The following is a 19,036-nucleotide window of genomic DNA, read 5'->3' on the forward strand; positions in this document are numbered from 1 at the left end:
TGAGGACGCAAATCCTGAATCTACAGTATTTGCAAGATTGTGTCCTGTCATTTCGGATTCGTGAGACAAGCTGTTGCCGACCGATCGATCGATAATGCTTCCCTGTTCACTAATTGTTTCACTGCCTACGCCATTATTTGACGCCCGCTCCATTTCCCTATGCACAGTTACCAAACTACTACTTTGAATATTTGTTAATTCATTACACAGTGGTGCTGATAAGCTACGCTCGTCGTCACAATTATTTCTCAGTTTACTTTGGAGCCTAGTGTTACGTTTTTCACACGCCATTATTGTCACAATATTTCACACGATAACACAGAAAAACACAATTTGAAGAGCAACAATAAGAGAACACATTAACATAGCACTGAAAATAATATCTCGTTAATTGCAAGCGCAGCTGCGAAATACTTGGTGCAAATCTACATGCATGCCACAACTGTTTTACTGTACAAGAATGAAAAACTACAACTACAAAGGAAATTCTCTCTACAATTACGCGCTAGCAATAAACAAAGGCTGCACTAATTGCACAAACTACAAGATGAAATCAGAAGATTCCAGTGAGGTATCCTCGGCTAAGGGTCGACATATGAAACTCCCCCTTAGAAAAATTATACATGACTGTCCTTAAACTGATACACAATATTTTTTAGCGCAACGCAATCTGACTTTCAAAAATCCCTACAAAAGAATGGCCCTGACTAACATTAACCTATACGTTTCACAAATCACTTACCTCACAAAAATCTTGGTTACTCGAGCTACTGCAATAAAACGAGCGCCACTACTGCCAGCTAAATAAAAGATTCAAACTACGGAAGGCACTAACTACTGATAGGCATAGTTAGCAAATGAAAGATTTTTAAAGAGAACAAACAATGTATTTACCTTAATAATTATAATATATACATCAGTTCATGACAAATTTCAAAACTCCGCCATTTCTCTCCCCACATCCACCACTGCTGGCGGCTCACTTCCAACTGCGCAACACTACGCGCTGTTCACATCCAGCTGCCGCTGCCCAGCACTACAATGGCAGACAACAATGCAAACTAGACACAGACTGCACACAGCACAGCCAGTGATTTTTATACAGAGGTGGCGTTACCGATAAAAAAACCTAAACAGCCTACTTACAGTGTCTTCTCTAATTCTCTCTCTCTTGCTACGTTGTGTTCTACTCTGACTCCCCGAATGTAACCACACTTACTTCTATTACACTCCATTACATTATTTTACTTTCATGGCATCTGTATTATAATCTATTTTGAAGACACTACTCAATACATTAAAATGATGTGAGTCGCCGGACGTTGTGGCCGAGCGGTTCTAGGCGCTCAGTCCGGAACCGCGCTGCTGCTAAGGTCGCAGGTTCGAATCCTGCCTCGGGCATGGATGTGTGTTATGTCCTTAGGTTAGTTAGGTTGAAGTAGTTCTAAGTTCTAGGACAGTGATGACCTCAGATGTTAAGTCCCATAGTGCTCAGAGCCATTTGAACCATCAGAGAAGAAAAACAATCTTGTTAGTTTATTGCGACACTAACAGCTTAATATCTTGACGAAATATTTTATCTGAATCATAATCTACATTATTGGAAGCTATTCAGACACCACCAACCTTAGTCTGAGAGCTTTATTATTTCACAACGGCAACCTACTTCCTTCTATTCCTGCTGGTCGCGTGGATTACATGAAGGAAACTTATGCCAAAATGGTATGCCTCCTCAATACAATGAAATATGCTGAACACAAGTGTAAAATATGTAGCGACCTAAAAATCATAGCCGTAGTGCTAGGAATTAAAATGGAGTGCAATAGACACTGCTATATTTTATGTATGTGGGACAATATGGACAGGAAATCACGTATTATGCAAGCAAATTGGGCTGGTAGAAATTTAAAAAAAGTCACTACCGGGCCTCTCGTGAAACTAAAAAATGTTCTTCTATCCCTTCATGTAAAGCTGGGTGTTATGAAAAGAATATATAAGCCAAGAAGAACAGGCCTTTTAAAACATCTTTCTTACTTCTATCCATTCCGATTCTGCTGCCGTGTCTAATGCTTGAATTACTTGAACACATATGATTATTTTGAACAGAATAATAATATAGCCCTTACTGTCGTATTTTAAAACTCACCAATTTTTATTATAAATTATGGTACAAAGGCATGAGCGTACCTTTTATTGGGTCGCTCTCTTCCACGGCTACTAGGAGCAAACCAGATAAATTTGCCTCGCCTTATTCTCAGTTATATGAGTACAAATGAAATGAGCTGGCAGCAGATATGGTATTTGCTCGAGCGAAGCAATGATAAAGAAGTACCTTACTAGAGAATATGAATTCATAAACGATACCTGGAAACACAAATCTAAGCACAAAGTGTTATTCCGCAGCCAGGAAAGTGTGATATACAGCACTGTATTACAGTCTGTTAGCGCATAAGGGACGTATTTCCTGTATTCCGTAATACAAAAGCCAAGGAAGTTATTTTTGTAGGGCGTCAAATCCGAAAACATGTGAAGGATTCTGCGTTTGACCGTATTAGGGGGTGGTAAAGAAAAGAAAGCTTGGGAAGCCGTAACTGATGGATTATTAGGCTACTACAGTACTTCTGCATCTCGGATGCAACCCATCTCTTAAAATCCACATTCTCAACTCACACCTATACTCTGTCCGTCCAAGTTCTGGACTCAACAGTGACGAACGAGGAACAAAAATACCACCGAGATATTTACGCAATTGAAAAAAAGAGCTGAAATGAAGCAATGGTTGTGGATTACTCTTTGTGTATAGCTATGCTCCGGAACTCACGAAAGGCAAACCATATTACAAGACCCAAACAACTGCCAGATTTTTATCCTTCAAGCAAGCGTAGTTTAGGCAGTCTCATTTGTAGACTTTTTGCATCTTCTAAGTATTTGCCAACAAACGTCAGTCTTAGGTTTGATTTCCTGATAACATTATCCATGTGATCGTTCCAGATTAAGTTATTCGTAATTGTGAACCCAAAGGATTTGGATGAACTCACAACCTTTGCATTTGTGTGATTTTTCGTGGAACCGACATTTAGCGGATTCCCTCTATTATTCATGTGAATGGAATCACACTTTCCATTATTCTGAAACAACTTATACTTTTCAGATCGCAGAGGTGTCTTGTCTCAATAATTTTGCTATTGGTTTTGATCACCTAATGATTTTACGAGACGGTAAGTGATAGCATCATCTGCAGACACTGTAAGATGCCTGATATTCTAAGAGGGCTGCCCTGAGTGCGTGCTGCAGTGTTTATGTAGGTGAGGAACAGCAGATGGCCTATAAAACTTCCTTGACGAACGTTAGATATTTCTTCTGTTTCACTCTGTGGCTCATTGTCGTTTACTACGAACTGTGACCTTTCTTACAGGAATTCACGAATCCAGTGACACAACTGAGACGGTACTCCATAGAACGTAACCTGATTACAAGTCACTTATGAGTAAGGGTGTCAAAAACCTCAGGAAATCTAAAGATGTGGAATCAACTTGACGTCCTCTTTCGATAGCACTCATTACTTCGTGAGAATGAAGAGCTGGTTCTGTTTCATAAGAACGATATTTTTTGAATCCGTGTTGGCTATTTGTCAATAAATCGTTGTCTTAGAAGTAAAACATAATGTTCGAACACAGTATACGTTCTAAAATTATACTGCAAATCGATATTAGTGATATGAGTTTGTAAATCAGCGGATTGCTCCTATTTTCTTTCTTCAGTATACGTGAGGCCTCTGCAACTTTCCAGTCCTTAGCAAATGATCTTTCGTCGAGCGACCGGCTGTATATTATTGTAATGTGTGGAGGTACTGTATCAGCGTACTCTGGGAGAAACATAATTGCCACACTATCCGGTACTGAAGAGTTGCCTTTATTAAGTGATTTAAACTGATTTTCTACGCCGAGGATATCTACTTACAAGTTATCATACTAATGCTGACAGTTTGTCTTGATCCGTATTCTGGAATATTTACTTTGTCTTCTTTGGTGAAGGAAATTCCCGAAAACTGTGTGTAGTAAATCTCCTTAAGTGGCACTGTCATCAATAACACTACCATTGCTACAACGCAGTGCAGATATTGATTGTGTCTCGCCATCGATGTTCTTTACATATAACAAGAATTTCTTTGGATTTTCTGCCCGATTTCGAGACAAAGTTTCGTTATGGAAACGATTAAAAGTATCTCATTGTAACGGGACATCCTCCTCTGGCATTACTTTTCCTCAACACTAGTTGTCGATACCGGTATTATTTTCGAATTTTGGACAGGTCAGTAATATCACAGCTGTTTTTCTGAAAAGTAGTATAATGTTATACATTGTATGCTATAATTCATGCTAAAATTTAAGAAAAGGAGTTAATTTATTTTCCATGTTACAATCGGTAAGTACTGGCTCTGAATGTTCTGTTACAATTATTTTTTTTAGAAACATTTGAAATTACGAATGATTTGGTACACTTAAAATTTCTATTATTAATTAGGCAATCTGGTACTATTTACTATGTTTATTTCTGGATTCATTTATGAAATAATAATCGAAATTAATGGAAATTCATTTGTCAAGAAAAATTGTAAGCCATTTGGAATATGGTTACTACTTCAGGGTGAGGTAGGTGTAAGCACGCCTTTGATGTGATGAGACGTATTTTTGTACTCTGTGCGAACAATGTCAGTTCGGCTTTGTTATTGCGAAAAATCAAGAAACTGTTTGATGTACTAAAATGTGACAAAATGTATCAACGTAACAAAAAAAATTCTGGATCAATGATCTTCAAATTAATTTAGATCAATCCAACCCTGAGGATCTAAAATGTGACACTGTGGCTTCAAGAATCTGACCCCTACACAAGAAGAACTGTAGCCAACTCTACATAGAAAGTTAAGTAAACTAGAAAGTTTATTGTAATCTTCGCTCCTCTCAAGTCTTCAGAAAACACATTGCTTATTGTGAACAACAGCTGCAAATAGCAAGGAGAGAGGACATTACATCACACTGAAGTCCGTAGTAGGGTGTATGATCCGACCTGGTTTATATGCCATGAGGGATCAGTATCAATTCTTCTTAATTTATTTGGCATATATCGGTCAGGTACCGATTCCACCGTTTTTACGCAACACCAGGACTTTTAGTCAGGTCGGTCGTCAAAATTTTGATTGCACGTCCACTGCACGCTTCACTTGTTGCCCTCATTACGCTCCTTTTCACTCCGACTGTATACATGCATAGTTTCTATGTACTTCGAAAGCTCACAGCAGGTGGTCTGAGTCTTCATGCAGAATTCATTCGTGTGATGGAAAAAAGAACTCGAATAAAACGCTTGTTAAATATCTGAAGGGAGTACCCTCTGCGAGTCAGGTGGGGTGCACCTGCCCCAGTCGACAATCAGAACCCGCGAGCAGTGGGACCGTCGTGTCAGCGTGAGCATATCAGTCGGCTGCGGAGCCCGGCCGCCATTTGCATGCATATTTCCCGACGAGATATTGGCCGCCTCGGCACTGTCACAGCCTTCTTCGTCACGGCGATTTAATCTCGGAGGCGCGTCACGTGCTGGGACCCCGGTTCTCCTTCCACTGGCGAGCAAATGCCAGACGGAGTGGCGTTCTCGCTCCTTACCGCCGTCTGGCTACGCCGAAAAGCGTGCGGCGCGCTCGCCCGACTACGGCAGAAAAAAATAATACGAAATCACACAAAAACGACGACGCGGACAACTGGCTGTGACGCCAGCGGAGGCTGGCCTCTCGCGCTGGGTACAGGCAGGGTGCCCGTCGGCGAGAGATTGGCTGCGGCGCCGAAATGAGATGCGTTTCACATAACGCGCCGCGCTACCCGGTGTGACGTTTTAATTAAACGGATTTTTGTTGGCCGGAAAGGCGTGCTGCCGTCGAGAAGCGACGGCTCTGACAAAACGCCGAGCATTTTGGTTGACTGCCGGGCGGCACTGTGGAGACTGTGAGGGGAAGGGGGGGGGGGAGGGAGAGGGGGAGTTGATGGTAGACGGGCGCGTGTCTGGCGCGGCGTGGCGGTCGGGCAGCGACGCGTCACGACAGCGACGCGTACGCCGGCACTGTTTACTTCAGTTTCAAAGAGCGTTTTCACTGTCGTGTTTACGTAGCTGCAGGTACAGAATCCGTTGACGGAATTACTCTACAAATCTGTTAATGTTGACTGAGCATCAGCCAAATCTTCATCATAGTCATCATCACCTTCACTTCAAGCGTCAGGTCTTTTTAACATTATTTTTAGGTTTTTTACTTGTCTCTGTGCCGCGCGGAGTGGCCGCGCGGTTTGAGGCGCCTTGGCACGGACTGCGTGGCCCTTCCCAAAGGAAGTTCGAGTCCTCACTCGGGCATGGCTATGTGTGTTGTTCTTAGCGTAAGTTAGCTTAAGTAGTGTGTAAGTCTAGGAACCTATGACTTTGGCCGTTGGGTCCCTTAGGAATTCACACACATTTGTGTGTCTGTCGTTTTGCTAGGTATAAATTTTGCAGTTGATTATATCCAGCTTCCCAATGCCCATTGAGCTGGAGACTTTAAAAATAGCTCATATTTGGATGACAATGCAATATTAACTCATTTTCTTGTCGGTCAGTTCAGTATGAGTCGAGGTGGAAGGGGTGAAAAAGGTTGGTATTGCCTGTAATGTTGGCTGCTGTGCAGGGCCGGCATGTTGTGTGGGTGGTATCAGAATGTGCACCAGGTGGTTTGCGAGCGGATGGGCATGGCTGAGCTGTGAGAGGAGGAAAGGGAGAGGGCCACCCCTTTCTTGTCTGTGTCTGTTCAGTACATATTTCACAGTTGGCTTTAAACCAACTCGCTGATGAACTAGAGACTTGAAATTTTAAATATTGCTGAAAACTGGATGACAATTGAAGATTATCGTGCTTTCGCGTCTGGTGCATGACGGAGAGTACTTTTTTACTACTGAGATTTTCAATGAGCTAGAGACATAAAACTTTCAGTGCAAGTCAGAACTGGATGACAACACAACGTTAAACCTCTTTCTTGTCTGGTATGTGGCGGAGAGTACCTTGTGTACCAATGCCATTTCCTCTTTTTCCTGATCTAGGCACAAATGGTTCACAGAAAGAAGGATTGCTGATAAGTCTCCATGTGGTCTCAAATGCCTCTAGTTGTTACCTTTGCCTTTGTTAACTCAGGTGAAGAGAAACTGAAATAAACCTGAAATTTACCACATTTCTCTGTTTTAATCTCATCAAAGTGTTTGAAATCGACTGAAAACTTTTGCACACACAAGACTAAAAGTAGAAAATAATTAATGAAACAAAAATTAATTTTTAATATACCACATTTTTAAATTAAACTAAAAACTATAAATAATTTCTCTCAATCCGGCACATATTCCTAACACCATACAAATAGTCATGAATATTTCTATGTTAATTTTTTTATAGCTATGAAAATACTTCTAAGATTTAAAATAAAAAATGTAGGGTGCATACAATACATAATTGGTTCGTGAGCTGCTCACCTTCTTACGATTACTCTACTTGCTGAGTGAATCATCAGTAGTTCACCTCTCCACTATTACCAGTCATGTGGTACCCCAAGTTTATCATTTCAAATTTAGCAATTTTGATAGCAATTAAAAATTCAGAATCCAAATTTCAAAGACTATATGTATAGTGTCAGAAATATGTGTGGAATTAAGAGAAATTATTTTATACTTTTTGGTCTGATTTATAAAACGGTATATGAAAATTCATTTTTATTTAAATAATGAATTTCATTCTGCCTGTTATAGTACCCATTGCTTCTCTCGTCTGCCTAACGTCTTCTTCCAAGTGAGTAAAATCTTTTTATGAGGAGTAGTAATCCTTCTCCTAGATCATCCATTAAATGCACTGGACAAGGTCTGGAAAGGGTACTGTATTTGCATGATGTATATCAAAATGTGCGCTTGAAGCAGACTGTGACGTGGAAGAAAATGTATGTAGAGTTTCATAGTGTGTGTGTGGGTAGAAGCGTTTGTTACTTCATAGCATGAAACAGATTTTAAATATGAGGCACACATCACTCACAGAATATATTTCAAAACGGAGATAGGGTAAATCTAGCCAGGGAAGTCATCTCCTTCCGTTTACTGACTGCACCAACTAAATACGTATTAGAACATGTATGTAAAATTCTGCATCCTATCCACATCTTTGTTTGCGGCTGTAAGTTGCGTTAAGAGTAGCATTAATATCTACAATTACAGTCGTGATTTTGTGCATACTCTTTAAATTGTTTTTAAGGTGTGCTGGATAATACCTCTTGCTCATAAATTCCACTGTTTCAGCCAACATTTATTGTACCTCTTCTGTCTGATCTGATGTATCTAATTAAAGTAGCAGACCTCTCCTCAGTGTCCAGTACTAATCAGCGAAATTTCAAAACTGATTTTGGATCATGCAATCTGGTGTAAAGGCACTAAGCAATGTGTCCGGAGTGGGATCATCTATAATTCTGTCCTGTGACATGGAATTTACTAGCAATGAAAGCAATAGTCATAGAATACGATATGCAAAATTTGTTTCATAGTCCACTTTGTAGTTCCCAAGGATTGGACAATTATTATTCATATTCTCATCTCAAATGATATCCTACAGTTGAAACGGAGCTTGTTGTCCTGTTCCATATTTATTCCATATTTTTATCAATAAATTCCAGTTTAGGAGAATTATGGCGAGAGTGTTTTTACTCTGCAGAAATAAATCTATGGGTAACGAATAGAAGAGAATGAACCATGCGCTGTTTATTTATTTATTCACTGATTTTTATTTCGTGTATGCCACGTTTCCCTGTATCCCTCCCTTGTGCAACCTGGGCCTTACGAATGAGATATTAGGTGAAGTAGCAGAAAGCTTTGATCAGAGGTTGTATCACTGCGCGGGCCGGAGTGGCCGAGCGGTTCTAGGCGCTTCAGTCTGGAACCGTGCGACCACTACGGTGGCAGGTTCGGATCCTGCCTCGGGCATGGATGTGTGTGATGTCCTTAGGTTAGTTAGGTTTAAGTAGTTCTAAGTTCTAGGGGACAGATTACCTCAGATGTTAAGTCCCATAGTGCTCAGAGTCATTTGAACCATTTTTTTTTTTTGTAGCACTGCATGAGTAGAGTGGTTCTGTGATAGGATAGTACCAACCCCGAAACACGAACAAGTTTGGCAAAGAAGGTGTGCAAGTCAGGTCAGAGAGCTCGCGAAGACAGGTTGGCGAACCAACCCCTTCCACCACCTTTTGAACGAACAATGTTTAGGCGAGGTGTCTGCAAGTACACTTGCTCCTGGGTAGCGGCGCTGGACAGACGTGGAGACGCAGCTCTCTATTGTGGTAATGTTAACAGAGGTATCAGAATGTCTCAGAACCACTCGTTAATAAAGTCTAGATGTTGAAATCAGGTGTGAGAGTACTACCCACAAAGGAGTTTATTTTCATAATTCAGCCAAATTTCAGTACGAACTTCGCGTTTGGGTCTTGGTCAGGCCACGCACCATGGGCCTTAAGCTCACGGTCGCAATAATTATTGCTCTGTGTTTAAAGTAAGGTCAGTCATTTAATGTATTTTAATGTCGACTTTCTTTTACAGTAATATTTTGGTTTTTTTGTTATTTTTTATATGTTTTCTTTGTATACATGTTTTCCCGCCACGTAGTCGGTTGGAGCAGCCGACACATTGGTAAACTGCAGTTCCGGTCTGAAAATGTATAGTAGTCCAGTGAATAACCATACGGTGGTGGGTGAGTGTAAGATAGAGAAGGAATAATCCTGTGTGTCAGTATTTTTTGTATTTCTGTTGGCTACAGCTACTTGGCAATGTGTGTGGAATAGTATTGATGCTATATTTAGCTAATGTTTCTTGTGCCCCTATAACTATTTGATTCGCCTACAATGAATTGCGTTACGTAAAATACAAGGTTTAAACTCTTGTATCTAGGACAGTTCAGTTTTTAATGACCACTGATGGAACAAAAACTTGCAAAACTTTCCCGCCGTATGATAGTAAATGTTCTTCCCCCACTACAGAACTATCAGTTTAATGAGTAGTGTTTGCAAGATACTAACACGAACTCTTTGTAGTGGAATGGAACAACCAGTGGAGCTGACCTCGGGGAAGATCAGTTTGGATTCCGGAGAAATGTAGGAACACGTGAAACAACACTGAGCCTACAAATTATCTTAGGTTAAGGAAAGGCAAACTCACGTTTACAGCATCTGCAGGCTCAGAAAAAGTTCTTGAAAATGTTGGCTGAAATACTTTCTCTGAAATTCTGAAGGCAGCTACTATAAACTACGGGAACGAAAGGCTACTTAAAATCTGTACAGTAACCAGACGGCAGACATAAAAGTCAAGGGACTTGAAAGGGAAGCAGTGGTTGAGAAGAGAGTGAGACAGGATTGCAGCCTAGCGGCAACGTTATTCAATCTGTACAATGAGCTAACAGTAAAGGAAACAAAAGAAATGTTTGAAGTAGGGATTACAGTTCAGTGAGAAGATATAAAGACTTTGCCGATGACATTGTCGCTCTGTCAGAGAAAACAAAGGACTTAGAAGAGCAGCTTAACGCAATGGACAGCGTCTTGAAAGAAGGTTATAGAATGAACATCAACAAAAGCAGGACGAGGATAGTGGAATGTAGTCTAATTAAATCAGATGATGCTGAGAGAGTTAGATTAGGAGACGAGACACTTAAAGTTGTAGATGACATTTGTTATTTTGTCAACAGTATAGCTGATGTTGGCAAAAGAAGAGAGAATATAAAATGGATACTTGCAATGGCAAGAAAAGCGCTTCTGAAAGAAAAGAAATCTCTTAACACCGAACATAGACTGAAATGTCAGAAAGCCTTTACTGAAAGTATTTTTGTGGAGTATAACAGTTTAAACGAGAAAAGAATGGAAGCTTTTGAAACGGCGCTACAGAAGAATGCTGAAGATTAGGTAGGCAGATCACTTAACTAGTTAGGAGATATTGAAAAATATTGGGGAGAAAACAAATTTATGACACAACGTGACTAGAAGTTGGAACTGGTAGACAGACACATCCTGAAACATCAGTGGATCATCAGTTTAGTGTTGGAGGGAAGCGTGGTTGGTAAAGGGAGACCAAGAGATGAATGTAGTAAGCAGTTTCAGAAGACTGTAAGCTGCAGTAGTTATCCGGAGACGAAGTGGCTTGCAGAGTATAGAGTAGCACGGAGAGCTGCTTCAAACCAGTCTTCGGACGGAAGACCACAATAACACATAGAGAAATATTTTTACACTGCTTTAATGTACTCATTTATGACATACTGAAACATCATGCGACTATACGTTTTTTTTTGCCACACCACATCCCCGTTTTTTTGTTACGTTAGTTTTACACAACTCATGACCAACTGCGCTTTGAGGTGTAAAGTATGTGTGTGTTCATAATACACTCCTGGAAATGGAAAAAAGAACACATTGACACCGGTGTGTCAGACCCACCATACTTGCTCCGGACACTGCGAGAGGGCTGTACAAGCAATGATCACACGCACGGCACAGCGGACACACCAGGAACCGCGGTGTTGGTCGTCGAATGGCGCTAGCTGCGCAGCATTTGTGCATCGCCGCCGTCAGTGTCAGCCAGTTTGCCGTGGCATACGGAGCTCCATCGCAGTCTTTAACACTGGTAGCATGCAGCGACAGCGTGGACGTGAACCGTATGTGCAGTTGACGGACTTTGAGCGAGGGCGTATAGTGGGCATGCGGGAGGCCGGGTGGACGTACCGCCGAATTGCTCAACACGTGGGGAGTGAGGTCTCCACAGTACATCGATGTTGTCGCCAGTGGTCGGCGGAAGGTGCACGTGCCCGTCGACCTGGGACCGGACCGCAGCGACGCACGGATGCACGCCAAGACCGTAGGATCCTACGCAGTGCCGTAGGGGACCGCACCGCCACTTCCCAGCAAATTAGGGACACTGTTGCTCCCGGGGTATCGGCGAGGACCATTCGCAACCGTCTCCATGAAGCTGGGCTACGGTCCCGCACACCGTTAGGCCGTCTTCCGCTCACGCCCCAACATCGTGCAGCCCGCCTCCAGTGGTGTCGCGACAGGCGTGAATGGAGGGACGAATGGAGACGTGTCGTCTTCAGCGATGAGAGTCGCTTCTGCCTTGGTGCCAATGATGGTCGTATGCGTGTTTGGCGCCGTGCAGGTGAGCGCCACAATCAGGACTGCATGCGACCGAGGCACACAGGGCCAACACCCGGCATCACGGTGTGGGGAGCGATCTCCTACACTGGCCGTACACCACTGGTGATCGTCGAGGGGACACTGAATAGTGCACGGTACATCCAAACCGTCATCGAACCCATCGTTCTACCGTTCCTAGACCGGCAAGGGAACTTGCTGTTCCAACAGGACAATGTACGTCCGCATGTATCCCGTGCCACCCAACGTGCTCTAGAAGGTGTAAGTCAACTACCCTGGCCAGCAAGATCTCCGGATCTGTCCCCCATTGAGCATGTTTGGGACTGGATGAAGCGTCGTCTCACGCGGTCTGCACGTCCAGCACGAACGCTGGTCCAACTGAGGCGCCAGGTGGAAATGGCATGGCAAGCCGTTCCACAGGACTACATCCAGCATCTCTACGATCGTCTCCATGGGAGAATAGCAGCCTGCATTGCTGCGAAAGGTGGATATACACTGTACTAGTGCCGACATTGTGCATGCTCTGTTGCCTGTGTCTATGTGCCTGTGGTTCTGTCAGTGTGATCATGTGATGTATCTGACCCCAGGAATGTGTCAATAAAGTTTCCCCTTCCTGGGACAATGAATTCACGGTGTTCTTATTTCAATTTCCAGGAGTGTATTTTGTTGTTATCTCTATAATCCATCACACAAGTGTTCCTAATGGATTCCCGCAAGAAAAGTGTTTTTCCTTTTTTTTTCAGCCTACACCAGATGATGATCTGCAACGCAGACTGAAACCAGCAGTCGGTAAATAAAAGAAAGTTAATCCAGACGGTGTTTGTTTATTATAGCAAAAGGGTCACGGCTCCTAAGACATGGCGTAAATTGTAATTTACTTTGGGCTTTCCGCTTTACTCCAACATGAGACGATGAAGCATGGGGGCAGGTCACGCTTATACATCACCTTGTGGAGATAGCTGATCGCCGCCCAACCCTGGAAACGCGCAGCGACCCTCCGTACGCTAGTTACGCACAAAAATAAATAACACCACTTCAAATAAAATGTGGCGACCATCAGTTTTAGGTTGGGTTGATGTAGAGTTGCATATCACTCAGCGGGAGTGATATTGAAAACAAAAGTCAATTTCGCACTTGGGCCCGGCAACTGTCTAAACGGCACCGTGGAGCACAACATACCGGCGGGCTGGTACCGTATCGATCAGTCTGTTCTTCTAATGGGCGCTCCCTTCGATGTCTGAGCTTCACAGTCTCTCAGCAGAGTCTCAGTGACATGGGACGTGAACAAATGCTGGCATGTGATTCAATTTGTCGTCACTTAAAACGAAGGAGAAACAGGTTGCAGTAGATTTGTCAGTTAATTCCAAAGGGAACGAAAGCGGGCGTTTCACGCTCTATTTCAAAAGTTCCGTATAGGTCGTGAGTAGTTATTCCAGTACGTTCGGATGAAAGTACAAATATTCAGTTAACTACTTGGGCGACTGAAGGATTCTTTATATCTCAGTAACAAGTTCAGCCAATACATATGTTGATTGTCGCTAAAAAAAATGGTTCAAATGGCTCTGAGCACTATGGGACCTAACTTCTGCGGTCATCAGTCCCCTAGAACTTAGAACTACTTAAGCGTAACTAACCTAAGGACATCAGACAACTCCATGCCTGAGGCAGGATTCGAACCTGCGACCATAGCGGTCGCGCGGTTCCAGACTGTAGCGCCTAGAACCGGATTGTCGCTATCTGATAAACGAAATAACAGCAATATTTTAATTATTTGCACTCGGGGACATCATAATTCATTAATTAACTAATTAACTACTCTAGAAAGAGAGCATAAACGAAACATACTATTCAGAAGTCTCAGTTTGTTCATTTATTTGCATTCAATAATAAGCAACAAGAGAAGAATTTTTACGATCCAACTGACCAGCAGCGTTGAACATATCTCTCAGAGCGTTCTTTAAGTGGTCGAATAAAATAGACGGATTATTTTCGCCAATTCTCATGTGCTCTAATTAAGTAATGAAGTTGCGCCTTCTCTGTCCTACGTAACATTTATTGTAATCCTGACATTCGATGTTGTATTTGCCGGGGTATGTGTAACTTGGTAATTTTGTCCTTCTCGAATGTGGATATTGTTGTTGATTCTATATGCGTAATGGATGCTTCATTCTTCAGTAGTGATTTTAATTTCTTTGATAATGTGCCTAAATATGTTACAAGGATATAATTCAACAGAAATAAAAAGAAAGAAAAAAACTAGACCAGCTTACTTTCCTATAACATATTTAGGCAGAATATGAAACAAATTGAACACCCTAATGGAGAATGCGAGTATCCAATACCCACACGGAACTAACTCAGGAAAAACAATATTACCAGTATATACATATCCAGATACATACAATATCGAATGTCAGGACTGCAATACACTTTACGTAGAACAGACTGCAACATCAGTGCTTCAGTAGAGCACTTAGCGAAAAGAATTCATCAACATTCTATGACCATTTAAGGAATGGTAGCCACAACATAGAACGAATTTAGTTAGCAGAGAAAATTTTAATCATACTACCGAAATACTCCAATACAGAGTCTTGAGCAAACGGATGTAAGTAGGCTGTTTGTTTTCTTATTGGCAATGTTACGTAGCGCTCTGTATGAAAATCACTGGCTGTGCTGTGGGCAGTCTGTGGCTAGTTTGCATTGTTGTCTGCCATTGTAGTGTTGGGCAGCTGGATGTGAACAGCGCGTAGCGTTGTGCAGTTGGAGGTGAGCTGCCAGCAGTGGTGGATGTGGGCAGAGAGATGGCGGACTTTTGAAATTTGTAAGACTGGATGTCATGAACTGCTATATATATTATGACTTTTGAACACTAGTAAGGTAAATACGTTGTTTGTTCTCTATCAAAATATTTCATTTGCTAACTATGCATATCAGATTGCATTGCGTTAAAAAAATATTGTTTGTCAGTTTAAGCACAGTCATGTATAATTGTTCTATATCAGATTCCGTTGCGCTAAAAAAATATTGTGTGTCAGTTTAAGCACAGTCATGTATAATTGTTCTAAGGGGATGTTTCATATGGCGACCCTGCCAGGATACCTCACTGGAATCTTCTGATTTTGTTCTTGTAGTTTGTGTAATTAGTGTAGCTATTGTTTATTGCTAGTGCATAATCATAGAGAGAATTTCCTTTGTAGTTGCAGTTTTCATTCTTGTACAGTAAAACAGTTGTGGCATCCATGTAGATTTGCACCAAGTATTTCGCAGCTGTGCTTGCAATTAACGAGATATTATTTTCAGTGCTATGTTCATGTGTTCTCTTATTTTTGCTCTTCAAATTGTGCTTTTCTGTGTTATCGTGTGAAATATTATTACAATAATGGCGTGTGAAAAACGTAATACTAGGCTCCAAAGTAAACTGAGAAATGACAGTGAAGACGAAAGCAGTGTGTTAGCGCCGCCGAGTAATGAGTAGTAATTTGGTAATTGCTCATAGGGAAATGGAGCGGGCTGCAAATAATGGCGTAGACAGTGAAACAAATAGTGAACAGGGAAGCATTATCGATCAATCGGTCGGCAACAGCTCGCCTCAGGAATCCATAATGACAGGGCACAATCTCGCAAATACTGTAGATTCAGGTTTTGCGTCCTCACAGTTTTCTGAAATAAGTCAAGACACATTTTCTGCTTTTCAAAATGCGAATACTGCCAGTTCAAATGCATTGCCGAATAGCAGTGAGGAACATGTTTCGGACACCAGTGCATTGTTAATACAATTAATGCAACAAATGGGACAAAAGCTTCAAAAGTTAGACACAATGGAACAAAATCAGAGGCAAACGCAGCAAAAGCTTCAAAAGTTTGACGCAATGGAACAAAATCTTCAAAAGTTATACACAATGGAACAAAATCTTCATAAGTTAGACACAATGGAACAAAATCTTCGGAAGTAAGACACCACGCTTGATCAAACACGTGAAGATTTAACTACTGAGTTACATAACATTGAATCGAAATGTCAAAAAGTCTGTAACGACATAAAAACACAAATTTGTGAGCATTTTCAACCTATTTTTTCGCGGCATGAAAATGCATCACAGAGTCACGAAGCAGCCATAAAAGAACTGCAAACTATTGTTCATGAAAATCATGAGACCTTGCAAGCTAAAATTGACTCAATTGCATCTACCGATTCGGTTACGCAACTTGGAAAAACTCAGGAAAACTTAAAGGACACAGTAGATACTCTGAAAATTGGTTCAGAAAGACATGGAGGAAATTAGTTCATTATCAGAGAAAGTAGTCGAACTTTCGGATCAGCTAAATAATTTATCTACAAAGGTAGATGATGATCTGAATGACACAAGACCTGTAGCCTTCACTGACACTGAAGAGTATGAACAAATCAGAAAATTCAAACAAAATCAAAATCAAATCAATACACAGTACAAAAGAGAAATCCAGGAAGTACAAGATCAGTTGGCACAAGTAATACAAGAATTACATATTTCAGAGGACACTCGCTCTCCAGTACGGAAAGAGGGACATAGAAATACGGAACAACCACAAAATAATAACACAGGACACTTCGGAAATTATGAAAGAAATTGGTTGGCAACGTGCACCGAATTTTGAAAAGGAACCGCCGAAACGACGTAACAATGACCGATATGCGACTCGCCGACATGATGATTTTGACTATAAGCTGTTCATTACTACAGGTAAATTTAAAACATTTAAGAATTCTGGCAACGACATTCATCCATAAGCGTGGCTCCATCAATTCTCTCATTGTTTTCCTCCCAACTGGTCATTAGAGCACAGATTAGAATTTATGTGCGGCTATTTAGACAATGAACCAGCTGTAAGAATGCGATCGGTCATTCACGATTGCCACAGTGAAGGAGAATTTTACCATGCCTTCCTCTCAGCATATTGGTCTCAAGCCACACAAGACCGGGTAAAACATGGCATCGTAATGATGAAACATTTCGAACAATCTGAATTCTCCAGTCATGTGAAATATTTTGAAGACATGTTGCACAAGAATCAGTACCTGTCAAACCCATACAGCCCCTCAGAACTCACCCACATTTGCTTAATCAAATTACCTGAACATTTACGACATATTATTTTAGCAGGACGTTGCAAAGAAGACATTGAGGCTTTTCAGGGACTGTTACAAGAACTGGAAATGGACACTGACAATCGGGGAACGCGGAAACAGGAGCACAACAGTTACAGGTCACATCTGTAACAATTCCGCGATGAAAGAAATAATAACTGGACACGACAAGGCTATTCTTACAACACAAATCGTGACCAAAACAGACACCACCCATATGACAACCACTGGCAGAGTAATAGTAGTTACAGAGAAAGATCGCATTTCCGTAGTAATGAATATCACAGAGATTACCATAGAAACAGACAATATGGGAACAAAAACAATCATTATCAAGGGAGACAGAATAACTTCCGACGCAACAGTTCAGCGCGCAGTTACGATTCCGGGAGAAATTGTCCACCACATGACCAACAAACATGAAACTATGTAAACTACCGACAAAACGGCAGACCTGAATTCCATCAGAACTGGCAGGATTCAAACAGAGCAGGGCACTCTCGACAAGGTGAATTTGTAGATGTTAGGTCTGCTAATCCCAATAACGACGCAATCCAACAAAGAGACAGACAATGACTCGCACCGCAGGCAGCCACGTGCGCCGGCTGGGCTTCGGAAAAATGACATAAGCTAACCTTGAGATAAATTCCAGTATTCCTTACCGACGTATACCACATGATAATTGCGTTGAAACTGAAACTCTGCATACTAGGAAGAGTAGAGATTTACACCATATTTCACGTGTAAAGCAAATTGCTGAGAGATAATCTGCCTTTTAACTTAGTCTTTGCCATAAAACTTTTCACTTTACATTACTAATATGCTTTGTCAGACTTAGAATCTGTTAACATGCAACAATGTTTGAAGTTAAATATCCAGTCAAAAACCAAGAGAACTTATTTCAACAGAAATTACGAATGCATTGCTATAGTGAACAGACGACGCAGTGTTGTTATTTGTACATTCTTGCTTGTTAGTTGCACAATTGCGTAACGACTATCAGGCTTACATACTTAGAACATATACTACTAATGAGATTTTAATGCAACATTTTGGTTTACTTGAAAAGATACTCTTTATTTGAAGTACTTTCTGTGAGATTAAAGATGACTTAGAATTTGGCTTCTTTGACAGCTACACGATTATATCACGAAGCTACTAATGTGTGACACAATTTACATTACTGCTTTTGCACTGCATCTGTTTTATATCTGCACAGTTTTTCTGAATTATTCTGGAAAGTAAAACATATTTTAGTAGTAACTTTTGTGGTATAGCTACAATGAGACAACCTTGTCCGTAGCACAACAATACGTTACAGCACAGTAGTTTCTTCATCACGGCAATAAGCGTAATAACTAAGATATCTATACGCAAAGAATTTCACTTTTGTTTATCATGAGGTAAGTACATTGACTTCTGCAGAACTTACCTTTCGGAGGACGATAACTACGACACTTCCACAGAGATTATCTTACAACAAGACGCACAATTTAGCGCTACAGTACACCTATTTGATTGATTTAATTTTGTACTTAAAACTTTTATTTTTAAAGATATTTGAAGTACAATGATACAAAGGTTTTCCGTGATACATTTCATTCCATTGCTGTTATCTGTAACACCTGAGAGTATAATTACATTAATCCTCATGGGGGTACGTGGTTAAATTTGTGTACCATGTGTTT

This window comes from Schistocerca piceifrons, chromosome 5, assembly GCF_021461385.2.
Source record: "Schistocerca piceifrons isolate TAMUIC-IGC-003096 chromosome 5, iqSchPice1.1, whole genome shotgun sequence".
Classification (NCBI taxonomy): domain Eukaryota; kingdom Metazoa; phylum Arthropoda; class Insecta; order Orthoptera; family Acrididae; genus Schistocerca; species Schistocerca piceifrons.